Source organism: Haliaeetus albicilla, chromosome W, assembly GCF_947461875.1.
Source record: "Haliaeetus albicilla chromosome W, bHalAlb1.1, whole genome shotgun sequence".
Taxonomy (NCBI): Eukaryota; Metazoa; Chordata; class Aves; order Accipitriformes; family Accipitridae; genus Haliaeetus; species Haliaeetus albicilla.
The window spans coordinates 24,610,452-24,633,009 of NC_091515.1; the positions used below are offsets into that span (position 1 = coordinate 24,610,452).

General features: G+C 44.4%; 1 pseudogene; it reads right to left on the bottom strand.

Moving 5' to 3' along the window:
- Positions 1 to 9,277: 9,277 nt before the first annotated feature.
- Positions 9,278 to 10,952, bottom strand: LOC138683587 (uncharacterized; annotated as a pseudogene).
- Positions 10,953 to 22,558: the final 11,606 nt, after the last annotated feature.

The window sequence follows — 22,558 nt, forward strand, 5'->3', positions numbered from 1 at the left end:
GTGTAGAGATAAGATGTTTGAAAGAAGACATTGTAAAAATGCAGATGTGTTGGTCTCCAAGTTTACTAAGGCCAGGTTTCAAAGAAGACTGAGTCAGGTATTACACAAACTTTCTAATATAAACATGGAATATTGAGACAAGGGGAGTCAAAAGAATCTCAGTAGACATAATAAAGGGGGGTGAAAGATGATGTTTAGTGCTTACATTGTTGAAATTAGCTGAGGTAGAGACAGTCCTTGATAAGAAGAGCTGGTCCCAAGAACCAGCCAATGAGGTAAAGACAGTCCTTGATAAGAAGCAGGAGCAGGCCCCAAGAGCCAGCTAAGACTGGTCTTGCGGCTTGGGTGAATACCAAGAAATCACTGAGCCTGCGCAAGGAAAAAGGTTACTAGCGGTGACGAAGAGGAGTCATCTATCTTCATCTCTGCGACCACCAGACGACCACCATGAAGAGGCACTGCGCAGGCGCAGTTGGGAGGGGACTATGGAAATGACCTCTCGGAGCAAATTTTAATATGAAGTGGGGATAGGTCATGCATATGTATAGGCGTATTGTGAATATGTAATACCTGACTGTATAAACTTGAGGCGAACTGCCGAGTCGGGCGCGCATGACTTTGGTGGGACTACCCCCCGTGCCGCCCAGCGCTGAATGAACATACCTACTTTACAATCTCACTGATTGTGGAGTCTGTTTTCTGCACGTCAATATAATGCCAAGAAAAGGTGTAGAATTTCCATCACTGGAAAGTTTTGGGAACATCTAAAAGCCTTGATGAACTGGGATAGGAATGTTTAAGAACACCAGGGCATTCTGGGCTTTTCCAAATCTATTCGTATACATCTGAATGTATGTTGGGTTTCAGGACATTTTACATTTTACTCATACATATTTGCCCACATTTCTTATAGACTTGCCAACCTTCTGATAAATAGAGAGATCAATTCCAATATAGTTCTGCTAGGAATGATTACTAAAAATCATACCAAAGTTCAGTGGGATACCTTTAGAAAATTGTATGCTTCTACTCCAGATGGACTGAAAAAATGTTGAGAAACCATTTCCTTAAAAAAAGATAATGAAGAGGTTTGTTAATTCATCTACCAGACAACGAGGACTTTTTTTTAATTACAGAGTTTAATTGAAAATGTAATGGTAGATTGAATACAGCATAATATAATTACTATCAAGGCCATAAAGAACAAACCAAATGGATCTCATTAGTCAAGCCAAATCAACAATATTTTTGGTTATATTAAACCTAGCTTTTCAGAAACACACTTTCTGGAGACGTGTTTGATATAAGTCAGGGCTCTTCTGAGCTGCAACTGACTATACTGGCTCTCAAGAAACAGTGGCAGCTACTGTGATTTTCTGAACACATGTAGTTTCTGACAACTTATCTTTGCCACCACTACTGCATTCTTTGTTGTGATGCAAAGGACATATCTAGGAAGCTGGTTATGTTGGTTTTCCAGGTATAACAGTCCCATAAAGAGCCACAGAACACAGATGAGAGTTGATATATATGGACACATCTGAATTTGGAAGTACCTAATTCACTATAATATGCTATAAAGATTGTTTTTTCTCAAAAATTTTAAATTATTTTTGCCTTAACTTTATGATAGCAAAGCTGAGGCTTTATACAAAATCCAAAATTTTTAAAGTCTTACCAGCATTTCCATGTGTGGCCAGCATCCCAGCATCCATCTACCAGCACGTGTGTTTAATTCCTTGTATGTCCTGTACAGGCTTCTTCAGTGCATGGCTTTCATCTTTGCAACTAACAGTCAGCTCTTGAGCTTGTAGATGGAAACATGATGGCTGCTTTGTCAGGGATATGCAGCAACATACATTATGGCAGGTATCTGCCTTGCCACCTCAAAAAATCATAAGCAAACAAGGATTATCCTATCATAAATCAAGTGCCCTCCCACTTAGACTAGGTACAGATACCTAAATGCAAGCTAAAAATCATAGAAAGGGCAGAATTGGAGGGAATGTCAAACTGATCACTTAACCCACCTTCCTACAAGAAGGATGGAACAAGCATGCTGAAATCTCTAACATATTTGTCCCTCTGAAAGCTCACAAGCAACAGGAAGAACAGAACAAATACCTTCACATCTTACACGACAGTCCTGTTACTATATCCCTCCTGACAAAAAAAAAACCCACCTTTTTTTTATATTTGCCTTCATTCTTCCACATGCAGGGAAAATTCATTAGAGAAAGTACACATTTACCCTTCCCTCCATAACACCATTGCAATGGAGAATAAAGAGAGCAGAGGAAAGCACCTGAACTTGATATCATCATCTCTCTTGTTTCTTAGCAGCAAATGGAAGTTTCTTACTATTCCATCTGCCTGGACAGGAAAAAAAAAACCAACAACATAATAAATTAGCAGTCAGATGAAGTTTATAGTAGGAGAAGTAGTGCTGCCTTTTCCAATGTCACATAAGGATGGCCAGATGGAATCTGCAGGAGTTACTTTAAAGACAATTGACCAGAGCAGAAGAGTATTAACATTCAGTCAACTATTTTATGTAATACCGTAGGCCTGAAATCTCCCAGCATTGCAAGTTATCCTTTCACAAGAACATGAAAAGATAAAGCCATATGCCAGCTGTACTCAATGTATTCTTTCATATACTTATCAAATTCTGCAATGTTCCCTATAGTTTTTGCCCTCTCAAGCAACGTGCAGCAGAATCTGAAGCTTGTAATCCTGATATAACATTCCTGGAATTTCAGATGGGGATGGGAACAGCTGAGCTCTCAGCTTCTCATCAGTTCACTCCCTCACCTCTGCTGTGAGGCCATGCCAAGCTCTCCCAGCTTCCCTGTGGCCTCTGAATCTCTCTCTCAGCTTATCTGGGTCCACCTTTGGCAGGCTCTGAGCTGTACCTAAAGTGGCGGTGATTTTTGCATCCATAAAATACTATGATAATGCCAAGCCCTTTCAGTTCATGGTGCAAATGGTTCTGCTGCATGGACAAGGCTGTGCCAAAAAGCTAGGGCAAACAGTCACAGAGATGGCATGGAAGGTTTGGGAGGAGATGTCTCTCTGCCTCAGTTGAAAAAAACCCCACATGCCTTCCAGTTCTTCTCATCCTTCACAGATCATACACCACCCACTGCACCCACAGCTTCTTAAGAAATATCTGTACTATAAGAAATAATACTGACAGCACCTAGTTCTGCCATCACAATGTTGTTAGTAACTGTACACACTGTTTGTCACAGTTCCTGCTAGTCAGATTAAAAAAAAAAATCCTGACAAGGCTGATGACTGCAGGCATCTCTGGATAAAAATCCCACCAGACGTTAGCATCCATCATCTCTCTGAAAGGAATGCAGACCTTCCTCTTGCTCCCTCATGCAGGCTTCTTCATTAATTTCCAGTACCAAAGTATCCTAAAGTAATTGCAGCATTTCAATTTAATCACATCAAAGATATACTGGAGCCCTCCATACTATATTTGTCATCTGTAATTGTGACAATTTTTAATTGCAATATGAAACCTTAAACTAATTTCTGACATCTGATTTCTAAACATGTATGCATTTTTTTACTTAAGAATCCTCATTTCGTTACTTAAAAGGTTCAGACTATGTTCTTTTCTCCATTTCAAACTAAGATCAAAACATTATTGTTCTTCTTCACTCTAAACTGAAAAAAAATGCAACTAAATAAACAGCAACCCAATTACAAAGTGTAGATGTGCTGGTTTTGGCTGGGATAGAGTTAATTTTCTTCACAGTAGCTAATATGGGCTATGTTTTGATTTGTGCTGAAAACAGTGTTGATAATGCCGAGATGTTTTTGTTATTGCTGAGCAGTGCTTATACAGAGTCAAGGCCTTTTCTGCTTCTCACACCACCCCACCAGCGAGCAGGCTGGGGGTGCACAAGAAGTTGGGAGGGGACACAGTTGGGACAGCTGACCCCAACTGACCAAAGGGATATTCCAGATGATATGATGTCATGCTCAGCAATAAAAAGCTGGGGGAAGAAGAAGGAAGGGGGGGACGTTCAGAGTTATGGCAGAAAATTCTACTTGGACTACAAGGCAAAAGACTAAACAGTTCATTTGCAGCACTTCTATTTTATCTGCTGACTTAACTTTTTTTTTTTTTGCCATTTTATTATAGGAAGAAAAGTAATATTTTACAATAAAAGCATTATGCATGCTGCATAAATTACAGAGGAGTAGCCAAGCATTTCCATTGTACTTTTTTCCTCATACAGGCAGTACTTTCTCAGAATAGAAACTTCCTAACAAAAGATCTTTTTTGAGTAGGAATATTTCCCTCATTACAACCCTAAATAGACACATTTATGTCAGTATAAACAAACTTTTGCAGTTAACACTTTCCTATAAGGACTTATCACAAGTCAACTATCCTCAAAGGAAAAGAGTGAAGAGATGGCAGTCAAATGGAGTTGTCTGCAAGTAAACCTGGTCCAGCAGTATTTCAGTCATCTCTTCATCTGAGAGAGATGAGAGAGTGGAATTAGGTAATCAGAGCCATTCCTCAGGACATACCCAACAGTTCAGAAAATGGCCACAGCCATCCACCAGAGTATCTCGCTCACAGAGAGGACTTTCTAGCTGTTACAGTTGTGCTGAGAGTAGCCTTAAACCTCATAGCTCTGTACCATGATACCCAGTCCCAGGGCTGGGTTAAGAAGGACCTTCAGCTTAAGGGAACTGAAATTAACTCCTCACAGATCTTTGTCCTTAGGTCTAACATAGGCTCCTATTTTCTACTTCACTGCATATAATCTTGTACCAGGATTCACAGCTGATGTAAACCCAGTCACTTTAAGTGATGGGATCCCACCCAGGCTTGCTGCACTTGCTGTAAACAACAAATGCCAGAGGAGTGGCATGGGTCTCCTGTCAGCCTTCACCTGCAAAGCACAGGTCTTCCTTGGACTACAACTTCTACTCCATCACTACTCCATTGTATCTAATTCCTGCCATACTTTCCCAAGTGAGGAAAGAAGGAAAGAGAAATCCCAAAAGGCAATGCACTGTGTACCTCCTACCCCAGTTGTACAAGAGTCCGTGCTTCCCTATGTCCTCAGCATGCAACAGCCCTGCAGCAAGGGGAGTTCCATTTGTGGACATGCAGGATTTTTTTTTTATTTTTATTTTTTTTACAAGCTTGAGCTGAATGTTGCTCATGAGCAGAAAAGCACATACTGCTCCTGAGCCTGAGGCTTCGGTGCATCTGTCAGAGCAGAGCTAAAATAAGGCTCAATATTTTGGCTTCACTATACTGTACAAGATTATTTGGCATTGCATTTTCTGAGTTTGTGAGGGGAGGCCTTCAATGTTCCTTAGATATTATCTGGACTTAAGAGGTCAGTTTAAGCTCTTCTGAGCTTTTAATTTGGGAACATTGTTTTGCTACCCATCCACACCCTTCCAGATAAAATGAAAGAAGCACAACAAATATTCAGTGAGAATCACAGTTCTATTTGTACATGCCATAGGGAGATGAAAATCTCCTTTCAGCTTGAGTATTCATCATGGAGATGCCTGTAAGTTTAAGATACATTTTCCAGGCATTTAACACTTGCAAATTATAAAACTTTTTTCTGAATCTTCCATACAACTATGACTCTATTAAAACTGCTTCAAAACTAGGTTTTTTAAACTACAGATGTAGGAATTCCCACATATCATCTATTTTCATTTGAAACATCTGAAATGCCTGAAGTGCTGCCGCCTTGGACAGACTGTGTAGTGAGTGACCACCTGAGGAACCTGAACATACATAAGTCTATGGGACCTGACAAGATGCATCCCAGAGTCCTGAGGGAATTGGCTGATGTAGTTGCCAAGCCACTCTCCATGATATTTGAAAAGTCATGGCAGTCAAGTGAAGGCCCCGGTGACTGGAAAAAGGGAAACTTTGCACCCATTTTTAAAAAGGGTAGAAAGAAGGACCCTGGGAACTACTGACCTGTCAGCTTCACCTCTGCCTGGGAAGATCATGGAACAGACCCTCCTAGAAGCTGTGCTAAGGCACATGGAGGACAGGGAGGTGATTTGAGACAGCCAGCATGGCTTCACCAAGGGCAAGTCTTGCCTGACCAACCTAGTGGCCTTCTATGATGGAGTGACTACATCAGTGGACAAGGGAAGAGCTACGGATGTCATCTATCTGGACTTCTGTAAGGCCTTTGACACAGTCCCCCACAACATCCTTCTCTCTAAATTGGAAAACATTGCACCCATTTTTAAAAAGGGTAGAAAGAAGGACCCTGGGAACTACTGACCTGTCAGCCTCACCTCTGGAGAGATATGGATTTGATGGGTGGAATGTTCCGTGGATGAGGAATTGGTTGGATCGTCACATCCAGAAGGTAGTGGTCAACAGCTCAATTTCCAGATGGAGATCAGTGATGAGTTGTGTCCCTCAGGGGTCTGTATGGGGACCAGTATTATTTAACATCTTTGTCGGGGACATGGACAGTGGGATCGAGTGCACCCTCAGCAAGTTTGCAGATGACACCAAGCTGAGTGGTATGGTTGACATGCCTGAGGGATGGGATGCCATTCAGAGGGACCTGGACAAGCTTGAGAAGTAGGCCCTTGTGAACCTCATAAAGCTCAACAAGGCCAAGTGCAAGGTCCTGCACCTGGGTTGGGGCAACCCCTGGTATCAATACAGGCTGGGGGATGAAGGGACTGAGAGCAGCCCTGTGGAGAAGGATTTGGGGGTACTGGTGGATGAAAAGCTGGACATGAGCCAGCAATGTGCACTCGCAACCCAGAAAGCCAACCGTATCCTGGGCTGCTGTATTGTGTTTGTGTGGCAAGGTTTTGGTAGCAGGGGGTGCGGCGATGAAAGAGGCACTTGGGATGACAACGAGATGGTTCCGAAGCAACATCAAAAAGATCTCTTTATTGTCTCTCACAGCACATTTATATGTTACTAAAACAGAAGCGCATATCTGGCTCAGCTGGGATGTTTGCCAGTCCTCAGAACACTTAAAGATAAACACACTCCACACGCATACTCGTGACTGTCTTCAGCCACATCTTCCTAGGCACACACCAGGCAGTCATCCGACCTGACCTTGTAAAACTAGTTCTTCAAAGACTTGGCAAACATGCAGCACAAGTTCTAACATTCACTCTTGATTCAAATGCCAGGTGTTACGAGCTGCTCCCTCAGAGGGGGCTACAGGGGTGGCTTCTGTAAGAAGCTGCTAGAAGCTTCCCCTGTGTCCGATACAGCCAATGCCAGCCAGCTCCAAGACGGACTCACTACTGGCCAAGGCTGAGACAATCATCAACAGTGGTAGCTCCTCTGTGATAACATATTTAAGAAGGGGAAAAAGTTGCTGCGCAACCAAAAACTTCAGCTGGAGAGAGGAGTGAGAATATGTGAGACAAACAACTCTGCAGACACCAAGGTCAGTGAAGAAGGAGGAGGAGAAGGTGCTCCAGCTGCCAGAGCAGGGATTCCCCTGCAGCCTGTGGGGAAGACCATGGTGAGGCAGGCTGTCCCCCTGCAGCCCATGGAGGTTAATGGTGGAGCAGATATCCACCTGAAGCCCATGGAGGACCTCACGCCAGAGCAGGTGGGTGCCCAAAAGAGGCTGTGACCCCATGGGAAAGCTCGCACTGGAGCAGGTTCCTGGCAGGACCTGTGGACCCGTTGCCGTACCTTTAATATAGGTTTAATTTCTAAGTCATGTCCAGTAGTTATTCCACCCCGTGACTATAGTCACTCAAGCTTCACGATGTTTAAGATAAATTGGGGTTATCACATACACTCTTGTGGTGAGGATTATCAAGTACATACACATCTTGTGGGGATGTCAAATGGGTTAAGTGTTTCATCATAATCCAAAGCTTGACATATAAGGCAATTGTCAAAACAAAACACAATACAATGAGTATTAGTAAAACAACAACAGGGTGAAGCATTCTGTTGAGGATTCCTGTAGCAGCTGGCGACCATCCAAAGACAGTGTCCTACCATTTATGTTCTCCATCTTTCTTGGCTCATTCCAACACTTGATGTATCTCTTCCACATCATGCTGGATGGTAATCAGAGTTTTTTGTCCATTCTCTTGAACTTGCTTCAATAGTCACTTCAGGTCTTCATGCTGTAAAAGTTTTCTTACCAAGGTGAGGTTCATTCCAATAGGAGTGTGACGGAAAAGGACTTAACTGCAAGGTTCAAGCAAATGACTTGAACTTCACTCGCAGACTTGACTGCAAGGTTCAAGCAAACAACTTATTTGAACTTCACTTACAGACTTAACACGCCACTATTGCAGGTTTTACAGATACAATGGAGGAATGCACTATGGCAATTTTTTAAGGCAAGAGTAGTACATTATTACAACCACAAGCGATTCACAGACAACCACAAATGCATTTACAAACTTAAAGCATAAACAATATTCACTTACCCCTCCAGGTAAGGGCTTTCAATCCCAGGGAAGTTACCTTGACCAGCATCCCAATCAAGGGGGGGAAGGGTGTCCTTCACAAGCCAACTGTATAGTTGGAGAAGTGACTCCCCCATTTCCAACCTGAATCTTAGAGTTTTTATCCCCTGACTTGTGGAATGGGGTGTATGACTACGTCTGAGTGGATTATGATATAGGCCCAAATGGATTATGTATATCTGAGTGGAGTTTCCCCTTATCTTTCCTTCGTTGGTCTGTGATTGTTTGAATACACAAGGTTGTCATTTGAAACTGAAGCTGAAACCCTCCAGGTTTTGGGTTTTTTTTTTTACGTTGCTTCCACAGGCAACTGAATAGTGGTTGGATTGAGACTCAGGTCATACTATTTGCTAAGGGATTTCAAGGCTCAGTTCAGGTTTTGGTTCTTTGAATGGTGCAGCCACTGCCCTGTTTACTTTAGGGTTTATCAGACAACCCAGGGCTAAGCTGTCTACACAGCTCCCCGTGAGTCATCTCTGTAGAGAGACAGGGCCTCAAGGCAACCCAAGGCTGGGTCACTTTTGTAACCCCCCCATGTGTCGCCTGTGTGCACTAGACATGGTGAAACTCGTTTGTGAACTATGAGCCGGACAATCCACACAAGGAGTTGGCAACAGATCACAAATTAACATATAGTCAGATTGTATCAATTGATAAGAGGTAACCGGAGCTGAATAATCAAAGTCACATCCCATCATTTTAGTAAAGTTACAAACACAAATATTTGAGTTATTACTTGTATCTACAGTAACGTTATCTACCAATATGAAATTACAAAAAGTTCTCATGCAAACACACCCTTTTCCAATATATACAAGTACAGTTTCCGGGGTTTCATCAGGATGTATTTCAAAATGACAAACATTCTGTTTGGTGTCAAGACAAATGTCTTGAGCTTTGATGGTATTGCTCTCACAAATAAATCCTTGTTGTTCTCGTGTGATGCAGGCATCAACATCAGCAGTTTGCCATTTATTTCCATTTTGCTGGGCCCATACTCTGTGTTTCAATGGATAGAGTATAGTTCCATCATGGTTTAATCCCAGCGCAATGATTGTGTATATGGTTGTCCTGGTTTCAGCTGGGATAGAGTTAACTGTCTTCCTAGTAGCTGGTACAGTGCTATGTTTTGAGTTCAGTATGTGAAGAATGTTGATAACACTGATGTTTTCAGTTGTTGCTAAGTAGTGTTTAGTCTCAAGTCAAGGATTAATGAAGAAACTAATAATGATAATGATAACACTAATAAAATGACAACAGTAGTAATAAGAGGATTGGAATGTACAAATGATGCGCAGGGCAATTGCTCACCACCTGCCGACCGACACCCAGCTAGTCCCCAAGCGGCGATTCCCTGCCCCCATTTCCCAGTTCCTATACTAGATGGGACTTCACATGGTATGGAATACCCCTTTGGCCACTTTGGGTCAGGTGCCCTGGCTGTGTCCTGTGCCAACTTCTTGTGCCCCTCCAGCTTTCTCGCTGGCTGGGCATGAGAAGCTAAAAAATCCTTGACTTTAGTCTAAACACTACTTAGCACCAACTGAAAACATCAGTGTTATCAACATTCTTCTCATACTGAACTCAAAACATGGCACTGTACCAGCTACTAGGAAGACAGTTAACTCTATCCCAGCTGAAACCAGGACAATGGTATGTATCGAAGCATTGTGTATCATTAAGACAAAGGCATTGGCTTTACTCTCAGTGGGATCATAAGTGAAATTAACCAGGTACCACCAGGATTGAAATTTCTTCTCAAATTCAGTTGCATTGTCCCACACTATTTTCCGAATTTTGGTAGGTAAGGTGCCTTCTTCACCTTCCCTTATGATTGTGGCTGCCATTGACTGCATCCACAGTTGAGCTTGGATACAACTAAGAGCCAAGGAAATGTTGTTTTGGGCTGCATCGAGTGCATTTATGATCAACTGATGGTTCTTTTCACCAGTCTCTTCCCACTGAGGTAGTATGTTTGACAAAAGCCATTGGTTGGTTCCCAAAGCTAAGAGAGAAGATCGTAGAGGGTGTTTCAACTTGTTTAGATCACTGGTTGTCATGACCAGTTTATTTGCAAGCACTTCAGTGTCTATGCTGTTTAAGACTCCTAACCCTGTTCCTAAGATTCCAGTCACATCTCTCTTTGATTGTCTCGAGGGAGTGAGGGTTTGTCCATGCAACCATGCTGACCATCCTGCATAAGACATTCTCAGGAATGGTGAGCAGGTGGGTTTGATCACAGAGATGTTGATCTGCATTGATAATTCCACTCATTTGAGAGAATAAGATGGATTAAATAATACTTGTTGTTGACCCATATTTTTAATTATATAAGGACTGATGTTAAAGATGTAAGGAGTTAGACTAGTAAGAGGCTGAGCAGATACATTTTCAAAAGTCGGTGGGGACAGAGGTTTCTCACTCTTTACAATTGGCACAGAGATTGCTGTGTCAATCATAGACTCAAATAATAATTCAGTGCCTCTGTAAACCCAAAGACAATATACAACAATAGGTTTGATAAAGGTAAAGTTATACCAACAGTCTAAATTTGGTACTGTTATTTTATAACACTCAGTATTATAGTCTTTTGGTCTGGTAGAATCAACATAGACTGTCTTAATTTCGGTTGGTCTGCAATAGGTAGACCCATTGATCACATGGCAGCTAATTTGTATTCTTTTTCCTGGAATGGCTTGGAGTTTAGACATCTGAGGAGAGTCTTTCCAACTCCATTCACCTCTGGAATATACCTCATTTCCTTGTATAACAAGAGTGGAGAGATTCAAATCTCTATTGTTTTGTGGCATTCGTACGCTTGCAGTGTATCTTGACAGTGCATGGTTCCAAGGGTCATCATCAGAGGCTATGGTGTGAAGGGGTAGATTTCTAATTCCACTCAATAGTGTGTTCTCTGTATGGTTACTGACAGGCATTTCAGATGGAGGAGGTGGGACTAGGTTAGGCAGTGTAGTTGGGTCAGGTCCAACCATATCTATTTTAAACTTGAATGACAATCCTATTTTGTGTTGTTGCCAAAGACAAACCACAATAGTGGGTTCCACCAGAGTGAAGTTATGCCAGTAATCCTGTTCATCAGTGGTGCAATGCTTTGTTGCTATTGGGTCTAAAAACCTGTTGGCTGTTATTATTTGTGTGGCCCTTTCATGGGTCAACCCATTAATCATCCTACACCCTGCCTGAATTTCCTCTCCAGCTTTACCCCTCAGGAGTGGATACCACCTATCCCAGGTCCACTTGTGTTTTGAAAACACTTTGGTCCCATGCATAAATATGGTGGCCAAGTTTAAATTTTTCCCTGGCGTTCCCATAATCCCAGTGTGTCTAACATAAGCTTGGGACCATGGCCATTCTGGGTCCCTTTGGCTGGAAATCAGAAAAAATTGCATTTTCAAGATACACATAAATCCAATCTGTTGGTTCATCATCTTAAAACCTGGGTTTCCAGGTACCAATACACAACAATAAAATAATACAACAATGAAATAATACTGCGGCCAAGACAAGAGAAAATTCCTTGGATACACTCAAGGTTAGTGTAGGTCGATCCATCCGTCCACATGCAGTTCTTTTAGAGTTTCTGTAAACACAAAAAAAAAGAAAATCTGCTCGGTCTTATTTGACTGACAGGGTTAAAAAGAAGGTGATATCCACTGGGTGCTAATCTGGTGTATTTTTCCTGAACAGTCTCTAGCTTCCCATGCATAGAGATTTTTGGGTGTGGTTAGTACCATTGGTACTGTTCCAGTCTGAGGCATTTTCACCAGTACAGGTTGCCCGGTATGAAATCCTGTAGGATATTCTCCTGGTTTGGTATGAACCTTCGGGGCAATTGTGTTAGCAGACACACAAAAGGCTTTCATTTTGGGGCAGCCATCCCCACTCCATTGGTTATTCAACTGATAGATGGCATCATTCAGTTGCAAATGCCACCCAGATTCATGAGTTTTTGTGAAACGCTTAACCAATCCATTGGTGCGTTGACGATGCTGTTAGCCTGAGGATAGTAGAGAGTATGGAATACTCACCAAATCCCCTCCTCTTTGGCCCAATGCTGTACTATTGTAGCTGTAAAATGTGAGCCGTTGTCACTTTGAATTTCCTCTGGAAGGGGAAGTGTGCTGAACCATCTTTTAAGTCCCTTAACTGTGTTTTCTCCAGTGGCCAATGCAAAATCAGCAGCTGTGGTAAGACCAGATATAACTTCTACCCTTACCAGGACATATTTTTTCCCACCCGATGGGTGCAATGGGCCAATATAGTTAATTTGCCAAGAGTGCCACAATGTTTTCTTATCCCGAATATGGAGGGGAGGCGCCTTGCTCGGATGGTCCCTGTTAAGTTGTAGGCGACATTGCGAACAGGCAGTCACCACTCGTTCGCATAGCTTGACTGACACAGGCCATCCTCGGGCTAGGCCTTCCTGATACAAATCAGCCTGTCCGGTATGGCCACGCTTAACATGTAACCATTTGAGTAAGCGTTCCCATTCCTGATCATCATTTACAACATCAATTTGCTGCAGCTGTGTGAGGCTGTCCACTTGATTGAACTGAGCAGCGATTGAGTTAGAACGATCATGTCCTTTTAACCAACCAATGTGTAAATCCCTCTGTTCTCCTATTTCCAACAGTTGTTTCCAACTATTGGTTTCCCAGACTGGGACTCTGTTCACTTGCCAATCATTGGCTGCCCAGTGGCCTATCCATTTGGTGGCTCCTTTAAAAACAGCATATGAGTCAGCGTAGATATAGCTAGCACCGTGTTGCACGACTAACAGGACAGCTCTAAGTTCCCCGACCTGTGCACTACCTTTACCTGTTTCAATCAGTCTTTCTCCTGTTGCCACTTCCAATGCTACAGCTTTATATTTCCACTCGTTTTCTCGGTGAGATGATGCATTCGTGAACTACACCCCTGTAAGATTACTGCCTTCCTTCAATGGACGTGCTTCCTGGATTGGGGATGGTTTGCTTGGTGGAGATTGAAACAACAGAGTTCCATCTATGTCCTTTTGCAGTTTAGACATTTTAATATTACCCTCGGTGATTGGCATAATTTCATTGATGTCTTCCAAATAAGCATACCATTTACGGACTGTGGGTTTCTGAGCAATGCCAGCCGGTGGTGCTGTCCCTTTACGGGCTATATCTAAGAGGTGGAAAGGCCCCCGAATGATTACACTTTGCTCTCTCCTTATTTGTTCTGTTCATTTCAGCACTTGCACTAGGGACAGCAAACCCTTCTCAAGGTCCGAATATCTGTTTTCGGTATCATTGAAAGAGTGAGAGCTGAATTCCAGTGGTCTTTCCGGTCCCTCTGGCCCTTTTTGCCACAAGTTATAGTGAGAACCATGTTCGCTGAACCCCAATTCTACATGGATAGGGTCCGTTGGGTGTATAGGACCAAGCTGTTGAAACAGCCTTAGCTCTTTTATTAACAATTCCAGTGCATTTGTGTGCTGTTCGGTCCATTCTCATGATTTTCCCTTTTTAAGTAAACTATACAAGGGACGAGCAATGATAGAAAAAACAGGAATATGTTTGCGCCAATAACCTAAGGCTCCCAACACTTCTTGCAATTCCTTTACACTAGATGGATTTTGTCCCTGTTCTATTTTTTTCCAGTGTCTGGAGGGATGGAAGCAGCTCCTTTGATCCACCAGACTCCCAAGAATTTAACTTCCTGTGCGGGTCCCTGGCATTTTGAGTCTGGAACTTCCAATCCTAATTTAAGTAATGATCCCTGAATGTTTTCTATTGTGTCTCTTACACTGTCCTGGTTCTTTTCCCCTATCAGGATGTCATCAATATACTGATATATTGTGTTGTCAGATGGAACAGGAATTTCTGCTAAAATTTTAGCCAGAGCATTGTGAGCAATCGTGGGAAAATGTTTATATCCTTGCGGGAATCTGTTAAAGGTATATTGGATCCCCTTCCATGCGAAAGCGAACTGCACTTTATTTTGTTCAAAGAGAGGGATCATGAAAAACATATCTTTAACATCCAAGGCAGCCATCCAGGAATGGGCAGCTCCTTGTATCAGTGTCACTATTTCGGCAATATTCGGAACTGCAGCAGTTAAAGGGGCAGTGTTGGCATTCAACTGTCGATAATCTACTGTGAAACGCCATTGTCTGGCTGGTTTCTTCACTGGCCACACTGGTGAATTATAAGGTGAATGAGTCCTTTTAATGATATCTTTTTTCTCCAATTCTGTTACTACCCTGTCAATCCCTGTGAGTGCCACTGCAGGCAACAGATATTGCCGAACGTTGGTGATTTTGGAGGAAGGTAAAGGTATAGATGTTTCTAACAAACTCAGTCTCATTGTACCCGATTTTTCTCCATTTCCTGCAAAACTCCACACAGTCCCATCTGGGAGTTTCCACATTCGCCCATGCAGTATGTCAAATCCCAAGAGATTAGCATGTGCGGCACCAGCTAATACCTCTGCCCTGGTTAATCTCCGCTCCCCTGGCAACCAGAGGGTAATTTTTGTGGTAGGGCATTCCTTTACCACACTGTCAATCCCTGTGAATTTGACTCTGTGTTGGCCAGGTCTTACACCCAGGGTTTGTGCCATTTCGTTAGTGATTACTGACATTTGTGCCCCGGTATCAATGAGAAATTCTATTAATATTTTCTGGGATCTGGCAGGAATGGCAATGAGAAGTTCAGAATGGTTGTCAGAGAGCTAATACCCACTGGGTAGGGTGGCTCACTGCCCTCCCCGGGGATGGAAGTTTTTTTGCTGGTATTCTGTCAAATCAGTCAGGTTTTGTTCTTATGCAGAAGGCACACCTTTTGTGTGGGTCGGGGGCTCTCTAGTTAAACATTTCTCCCCGACTGAGTTATTCTTCTTAGATAAAGACTGAACTAATGCATGGAGATCCTCTGTAGAGACACCACGTAAAAATTGTCGAGGCACACCCAGATCTAGGGCTTTACACCACAATTCACTCCGTTCTGAATTAGATCTGAACCTCCCACCAGACTGAGGTTTTTGGGTATGGACTTGGAGAACTCGCTGGGCTCGATCGGGGGGTTTTCCACTGGATGAACTGACCCAACCCATTCGGTGTCCATACCTATCTATTTCTTGTACAAATTCACTCCAGGTGGGTATGTGGGTGTGCTGACTTTAGCTACGATTGCGATTAGCATCTTCAAGGGCAGCTCTTATACGATCTTGAGTATTTGCTACAAATGTCTTGAGACAGTCAGGAAGGCCACGAATGAGAGGGGTTAATCGTGCTGGGTCGATAGGAGCCAACATTGGGGATTTCCTTAACTCATCTCTCTCATATATTGCTTGTATACAGGCTGCTTTCTGTACTGCTGCAGCCAGATCAGAATAGCCTGTAGCTCTAATCTCCAGTGGTTCCCCTCTCTCCTGAGGATCAATACCACCTGCCCAATATGCCGCTTGTGCAGTTAAGGAATAATTGTGGCCTCCTGGCTTGGTGGTTAAAAATACTCCTGGCCCCCAATAGCCTCCTGCTTCTTCCTCATCTAACATAATTCGGTCTTCCCCCTCAAGAGAGACTCGCCACACATACTCAACCTCAGACTCTCCTGGTTGCCTTGAATATTTCTCTTGTATTTTCATCAACTCGGATGATGACCAGGGAATGTTATGCACAGTAGTGCGTACCTCATCATCATCATCAACAGCAGTTTCAGTTTTAACCAGAGGTCGTAAGGGAATTAATTGACAATCAGAATTGGGGTTTCCTTCGACCTCATCATCATCGCTGTCAAGCCAAATTTCTACAGTCCGAGTTTCAAAATTTGGGTTACGCATTAGTCTATGAATCTGTTTGACTGGAACAGAAGGTTGCATATTATCTAATAACCAAGTCACCCTTTCCAAAAATTGCTTAAGATTACTATTTTCACACACAAGTTTATCATTTTCACTCACAAGTTTATCAAGTCGGGTTCCTAATTTTTCTCCTGTCTCCCCCTCAAAGGCCAATGATGACTTTAACACTTCATTTTCAGATTTCAGAGTTGCATATTCTACAGCAGACATCCGACTGGGAGCAGGGGCTTCTTTAGCTTCTTGTTGTGCACAAGATAAACAGGTGCCTAAGACAGCACAAATAACACCTTTACCATTTCCTGCTCTGAGCTTTTGCGCAGCCTGACACTGCTCAATGCACTCTACTACTTTCTCTTCATCCTTCCAAGACTTTTGGGCCCACTCCTTCCCAGCCGGGGAAGGGGCACAGTCATACTTTTGCAGCAGTTTCTCCATGGCAATCCTGTCCGTGATGCCAATTTTCTGTCGCATTGTATTGTTTTTGTGTGGCAAGGTTTTGGTAGCGGGGGGGTTACAGGTGTGGCTTCTGTAAGAAGGTGCTGGAAGCTTCCCCTGTGTTCGAGAGAGCCCATACCAGCCGGCTCTAAGACAGACCCGCCGTCAGCCAAGGCCGAGCCAATCAGCGATAGTGATAACACCTCTGGGATAACATTTTTAAGAAGGAAAAAAGTTGGGACACGGAGAAACAGCCACCGGAGAGAGGAGTGAGAACATGTAAGAGAAACAACCCTGCAGACCCCAAGGTCAGTGAAGAAGGAGGGGGAGGAGATGCTCCAGGCGCCAGAGCAGAGATTCCCCTGCACCCCGTGGTGAAGACCATGGTGAGGCAGGCTGTCCCCCTGCAGCCCAGGGCGGTCCACGGTGGAGCAGATATCCACCTGCAGCCCATGGAGGACCCCACGCTGGAGCAGGTGGGTTCCCGAAGGAGGCTGTGACCCCATGGGATCCCCGCGCTGGAGCAGGCTCCCGGCAGGACCTGCGGATCTGTGGAGAGAGGAGCCCACTCTGGAGCAGGTTTTCTGGCAGGACTTGTGACCCCGTGAGGGACCTGGAGCAGTGTGCTCCTGAAGGACTGCACCCCGTGGAAAGGACCCATGCTGGAGCAGTTTGTGAAGAACTGCAGCCCGTGGGAAGGACTCATGTTGGAGAAGTTCGTGGAGGACTGTCTCCCGTGGGAGGGACACCATGCTGGAGCAGGGGAAGAGTGTGATGAGCCCTCCCCCTGAGGAGGATGAAGCGGCAGAAAATAACATGTGATGACCGTAAACCCCATCCCCGTCCCCCTGTGCCGCTGGGTGGGTTTGGTAGAGAAATCCGTGAGTGAAGTTGTGCCTGGGAAGAAGGGAGGGGTGGAGGGAAGGTGTTCTGAGATTTGGTTTTATTTCTCATTACCTTACTCTGGTTGATTTGCAATAAATTGTGTTAATTTTCCCCAAGCTGAGTCTGTTTTGCCCATGACAGTAATTGGTGAGTGATCTCTCCTGTCCTTATCTCAACCTGCAAGCTCTTTTTTATATTTTTCTCTCCCCTGTCCAGCTGAGGAGGGGGAGTGATAGAACGGCTTTGGTGGGCACCTGGCGTCCAGCCAGGGTCAACCCATCACACACATGAAAGGGTAATTTGGCAGAAAATAAACTCCCTTGCGTTCCAGCTTATCCTTGGATATCAGAGGGGCTGGGGGCAGCTAGGTTTAGATTCTGAGTGATATCCAACTTGGCACTATTAGTCCAGTCACGTTCAACTTGTTGAACTCTCACAATTACGGATTCAGTAATAGCACACCGCACTTTCAGCTTAGTCATGCTCCATGGACTCACACGGCCAGACTTAGAGAATTGGCAGCACCCAATGAGAAACTTTTATGGCTAGCTTAATGAATAGTGCAGTTTATTAAAGCAACAGATTTACAGGTTCTTATGGATTGCCGGTGATAAATACACTGTCTGCAAAAGCACGTGCGAACATTAAATACAGTGCGCAAAATCAAAAAGAAAGTGATACTATATATAGAGAGATTACTAAGTAATTTGTATCTTACCCAAAGGCGTCCCTGTGAGGGGGAAGGGAGGCTCAGCCCATTGACTGATCCCAGGAGTCAGAGGTAGTCTGCAATGGTATCTTCCCTGACTTGTCTTTGATGTTGCCTTCCCTAACATTCCCCCTTCCTTGGGCTATTTTTATACAATTTTTACTTCAAGATGGAGCTTGAGTGATTCTAGTCATACATATCTTTATTGTGATTGGTATAAAATTCTCTCGCTTCACTTTTAAAGGTATAGATTAACAAAAATTCAGAGCGCAGGCTCAGTGAGGGGGAGGTCGCACCTTGGAGGCGGGTAGTCTTTGGGATGGAGGTGTGTTTTGGTATTATAATGACATTATAATGAGCAAAGTTCACACAAAGGACAGCATTCTGTCAAAACATGACAGACTGTTGGCCCAGGGGGTCAAATATGCAGGTTATCAGTACCATAGTACCATGAAGTTCCCATTTCTGCAGTGATTCACAGAGCCTGGCTATGGAGTCTTCACACCATTCCACCCTCCATGCCAGTTTGCAGGCAATGCTGTCTAGGGAACCACTATGGAATGGATTCCTTGCATACCAGTTGCATTCCACCCTGAAAGCTTCTTCGATGTTATACCTTTCCTTAATGTGTGAACAATGCCATACCTTTAATATAGGTTTAATTTCTAAGTCACCTCCAGTAGTTATTCCACATCCGTGGAGAGAGAGAGGAGCCCACGCTGGAGCAGGTTTGCTGGCAGGACTTGTGACCCCGCGGGGGACCCACACTGGAGCAGTTTGTGAAGAACTGCAGCCTGTGGGAAGGACTCGCGTTGGAGAAGTTCATGGAGGACTGTCTCCCATGGGAGGGACCCCATGCTGGAGCAAGGGAAGAGTGTGAGGAGTCCTCCCCTGAGGAGGAATGAGCAGCAGAAACAATGTGTACTGGACTGACCACAACCCCCATTCCCCATCCCCCTACGCCACTTGGGGCAGGAGGTAGAGAATTCAGGAGTAAAGTTGAGCCCGGGAAGGAGGGAGGGGTGGGGGGAAGGTGTTTTAAGATTTGGTTTTATTTCTCATTACCCTACTCTGATTTTTATTGGCAATAAATTAAACTAATTTCCCCAAGTCGAGCCTGTTTTACCTATGATGGTAACTGGTGAATGATCTCCCTGTCCTTATCTTGACCCACAAGCCTTTTGTTATATTTTCTCTCCTCTGTCCAGCTGAGGAGGAGAGTGATAGAGCAGCTTGGTGGGCACCTGGCATCCAGCCAGGGTCAACCCACCACAGCTGCATAAAAAGAAGGTCAAGGGAGGTGATTCTGCCCCTCTATTCTGCTCTGGTGAGACTCTACCTGGAGTACTCTGTCCAGATCTAGAGTCCCCAGCACAGAAAAGACATGGATCTGTTGGAGTGGGTCCAGAGGAGGGCCACAAAAATAATGAGAGGGATGGAACACCTCTCCTATGGCTGAGAGAGTTGGGGTTGTTTAGCCTGGAGAAGAGAAAGCTCCGGGGAGACCTTATTGTAGCCTTTTAATAATTAAAGGGGGCTTATAAGAAAGATGGGGACAGACTTTTTAGTAGGGCCTATTGCGATAGGACAAGGGGTAATGGTTTTAAACTAAAAGAGGGTAGATTCAGACTAGATACAAGGAAGAAATTCTTTACAATGAGGGTGGTGAGGCACTGGAACAGGTTGCCCAGAGAGGTGGTAGATGCCCCATCCCTGGAAACATTCAAGGTCAGGTTAGACAGGGCTCCGAGCAACCTGATCTAGTTGAAGATGTTCCTGCTCATTGTAGGGGGGTTGGACTAGATGACCTTTAAAGGTCCCTTCCAACCCAAACTATTCTATGATTCTATGATTATTTACACATACATAATAAATTAATAATTTAATTTGCTGGTTTAAAACCAGCCATGTTGGTGTTGTAGTGCAGATCCTAATCACCTTCAGAGAGCAAATAAATGCCTACAAGGGCAGGTATTGTCTTTAAAGGTGGCAGAAAATGACCTCACATCTCATTCAGGTGTTATCAAAATGCATGGTGAGCCACGAAGCAATTTACTTTTTTGTTCACCAGGATAAAAGCACTAACGAGAGAAATATCCTACTGAAATTTTTTTCTGTTAAGAATATACCAGATGCTGGAAGTGAGGGTGTTCACGAGCCTACTGAGCTCTTCACTTTTTTTAAAGTTTTGGCTTCTTGTTCACAGTGGGGGAGGAACTTACACTTTGATATCAGGCACATTTGGGGCAGATCTAGTTACTGGTTTCAAGGAAAAAAGTCTTGAACACATCACATTAAGTAAATAAAACAGCAGAACACCTATAGAACATTATTTCTTTAGTTTGCTGAATATTTCTTTATTCCACGTTGTGACGGATGCACTTGACCCCCTTAACCAAACTCGCAGTAGTTTGGTACAAGCTTCAAAGGAGGTAAAGGCCTGGGCCTTAGCTGGGCCAAGAAATCCTCTAGACAACCCACAAAGGAGCAGAGTGACCCAGTGAGCACCGATGCATATGAGCCTGGATCACCGATCATGCGATTAACACATGAAAAGCAGGTGGTTTTTCCAAGACTCATTTATCAAAGAACAAAGAAAGTTGTGGGTACAAGGAGTCTCGTGCATACCTCTCCCATTGTATGCAATTTGACTATGAGCCAACCACTTTATCCTGTAAATATGACAGCCTAAGTGAGCCTTCTTTGAGCTCTCCCTGCTAGGCAGTGTGGCTGCATGGTGGTGATCTCCCCGTGAGCTGGGACGCCTCTCAAAGTTGCTCCTTGAGGCAGAGACACCTTTTACCAGCGATGGATTGTTGGATGAGCCCAATTTGAGTTCTCCGTCAATTGCAACTGGACTGCATGCCAGGCAGCTTTCCCCTTGAGCAGGGATGCCTCTCAAGGTTTGAGATTCCTTACCTGAGACTAAGAGATCCTTCCTTACCCAAGGCAGAGAGACCACTTATTCGCAACAGATCCTCGGTAAGAGACTGATAACATGCTGATGAAATTCATGTGTTTAATTGCATTAGACATAAACCATTGACCAAGTCCGGGACTAAACCCAGATCCAGACGCACCTAGACTCCTCTCTGAGAAGGAGTTTAGAAAGCAAGGGGGTCCATTCTGAACCTCGTGACACAACAGGAGGTTTTCCTTACCCTTTGTATTAATTCCATTAGACATAAACTGTTGACCAAGTGTCATGGTTTAAGCCCAGCTGGTAACAAAGCACCACACAGCTGCTCGCTCACTCCTCCCCTCCCCAGCCCCGGTGGGGTGAGGAGGAGAAAATATAAAGAAAAGCTCGTGGGTCGAGACAAGTACAGGGAGGGATCACTCACCACTTATGGTCACAGGCAAAAGACAGGCTCAACTTGGGGAAGAAACAAAATCAATTTCATTTACTACAAATCAAATCAAAACAAGGGTAATGAGAAGTAAACCCAAACCTTAGAACACCTTCCCCCCACACCTCCCTCCTTCCCGGCTCAACTCCACTCCTGGTTTTCTCTACCTCCTCCCCCTGGTGGCACAGGGGGACAGGGGATGGGGGTTGCAGTCAGTTTGTCACACATTGTCTCTGCCGCTCCTTCCTCCTCAGGGGGAGGACTCCTTACTCTTCCCCTGCTCCAGCATGGGGTCCCTCCCATGGGAGACAGTCCTTCACAAACTTCTCCAATGTGAGTCTTCCCACAGGCTGCAGTCCTTCACAAACTTCTCCAGCATGGGTCTTTCCGCGGGCCGATCTTCAGTCACAGGCTGCTCCAGTGCACACTTTCCCATGGAGTCAAGGCCATCTGTGGGGGCATCCACCAGCTCCAGCGTGGGGTCCTCCATGGGCTGCAGGGTGGGCATCTGCTCCACCATTCACCTCCATGGGCTGCAGGGGGACAGCCTGCCATTTCACCACAGGCTGCAGAGGCATCACCTCCTGTGGTGCACCCCTCCCCCTCCTTCTTCATTGACCTTGGTATCTGCATAGGTGTTTCTCTCATGTTCTAGTCCCCTCTCCACTGCAGGTTCTCCCAGAGGCGCTACCACCATTGCTAATTGGGTTGGCCTTGGCTGGAGGCAGGTCCAACTTGGAGCCAGGGAAGCTTCTAGCAGCTTCTCACAGGAGGCACCCCTGTAGCCCCCTCCCCTGCTACCAAAACCCCTCCACACAAGCCCAAAACAAACAGG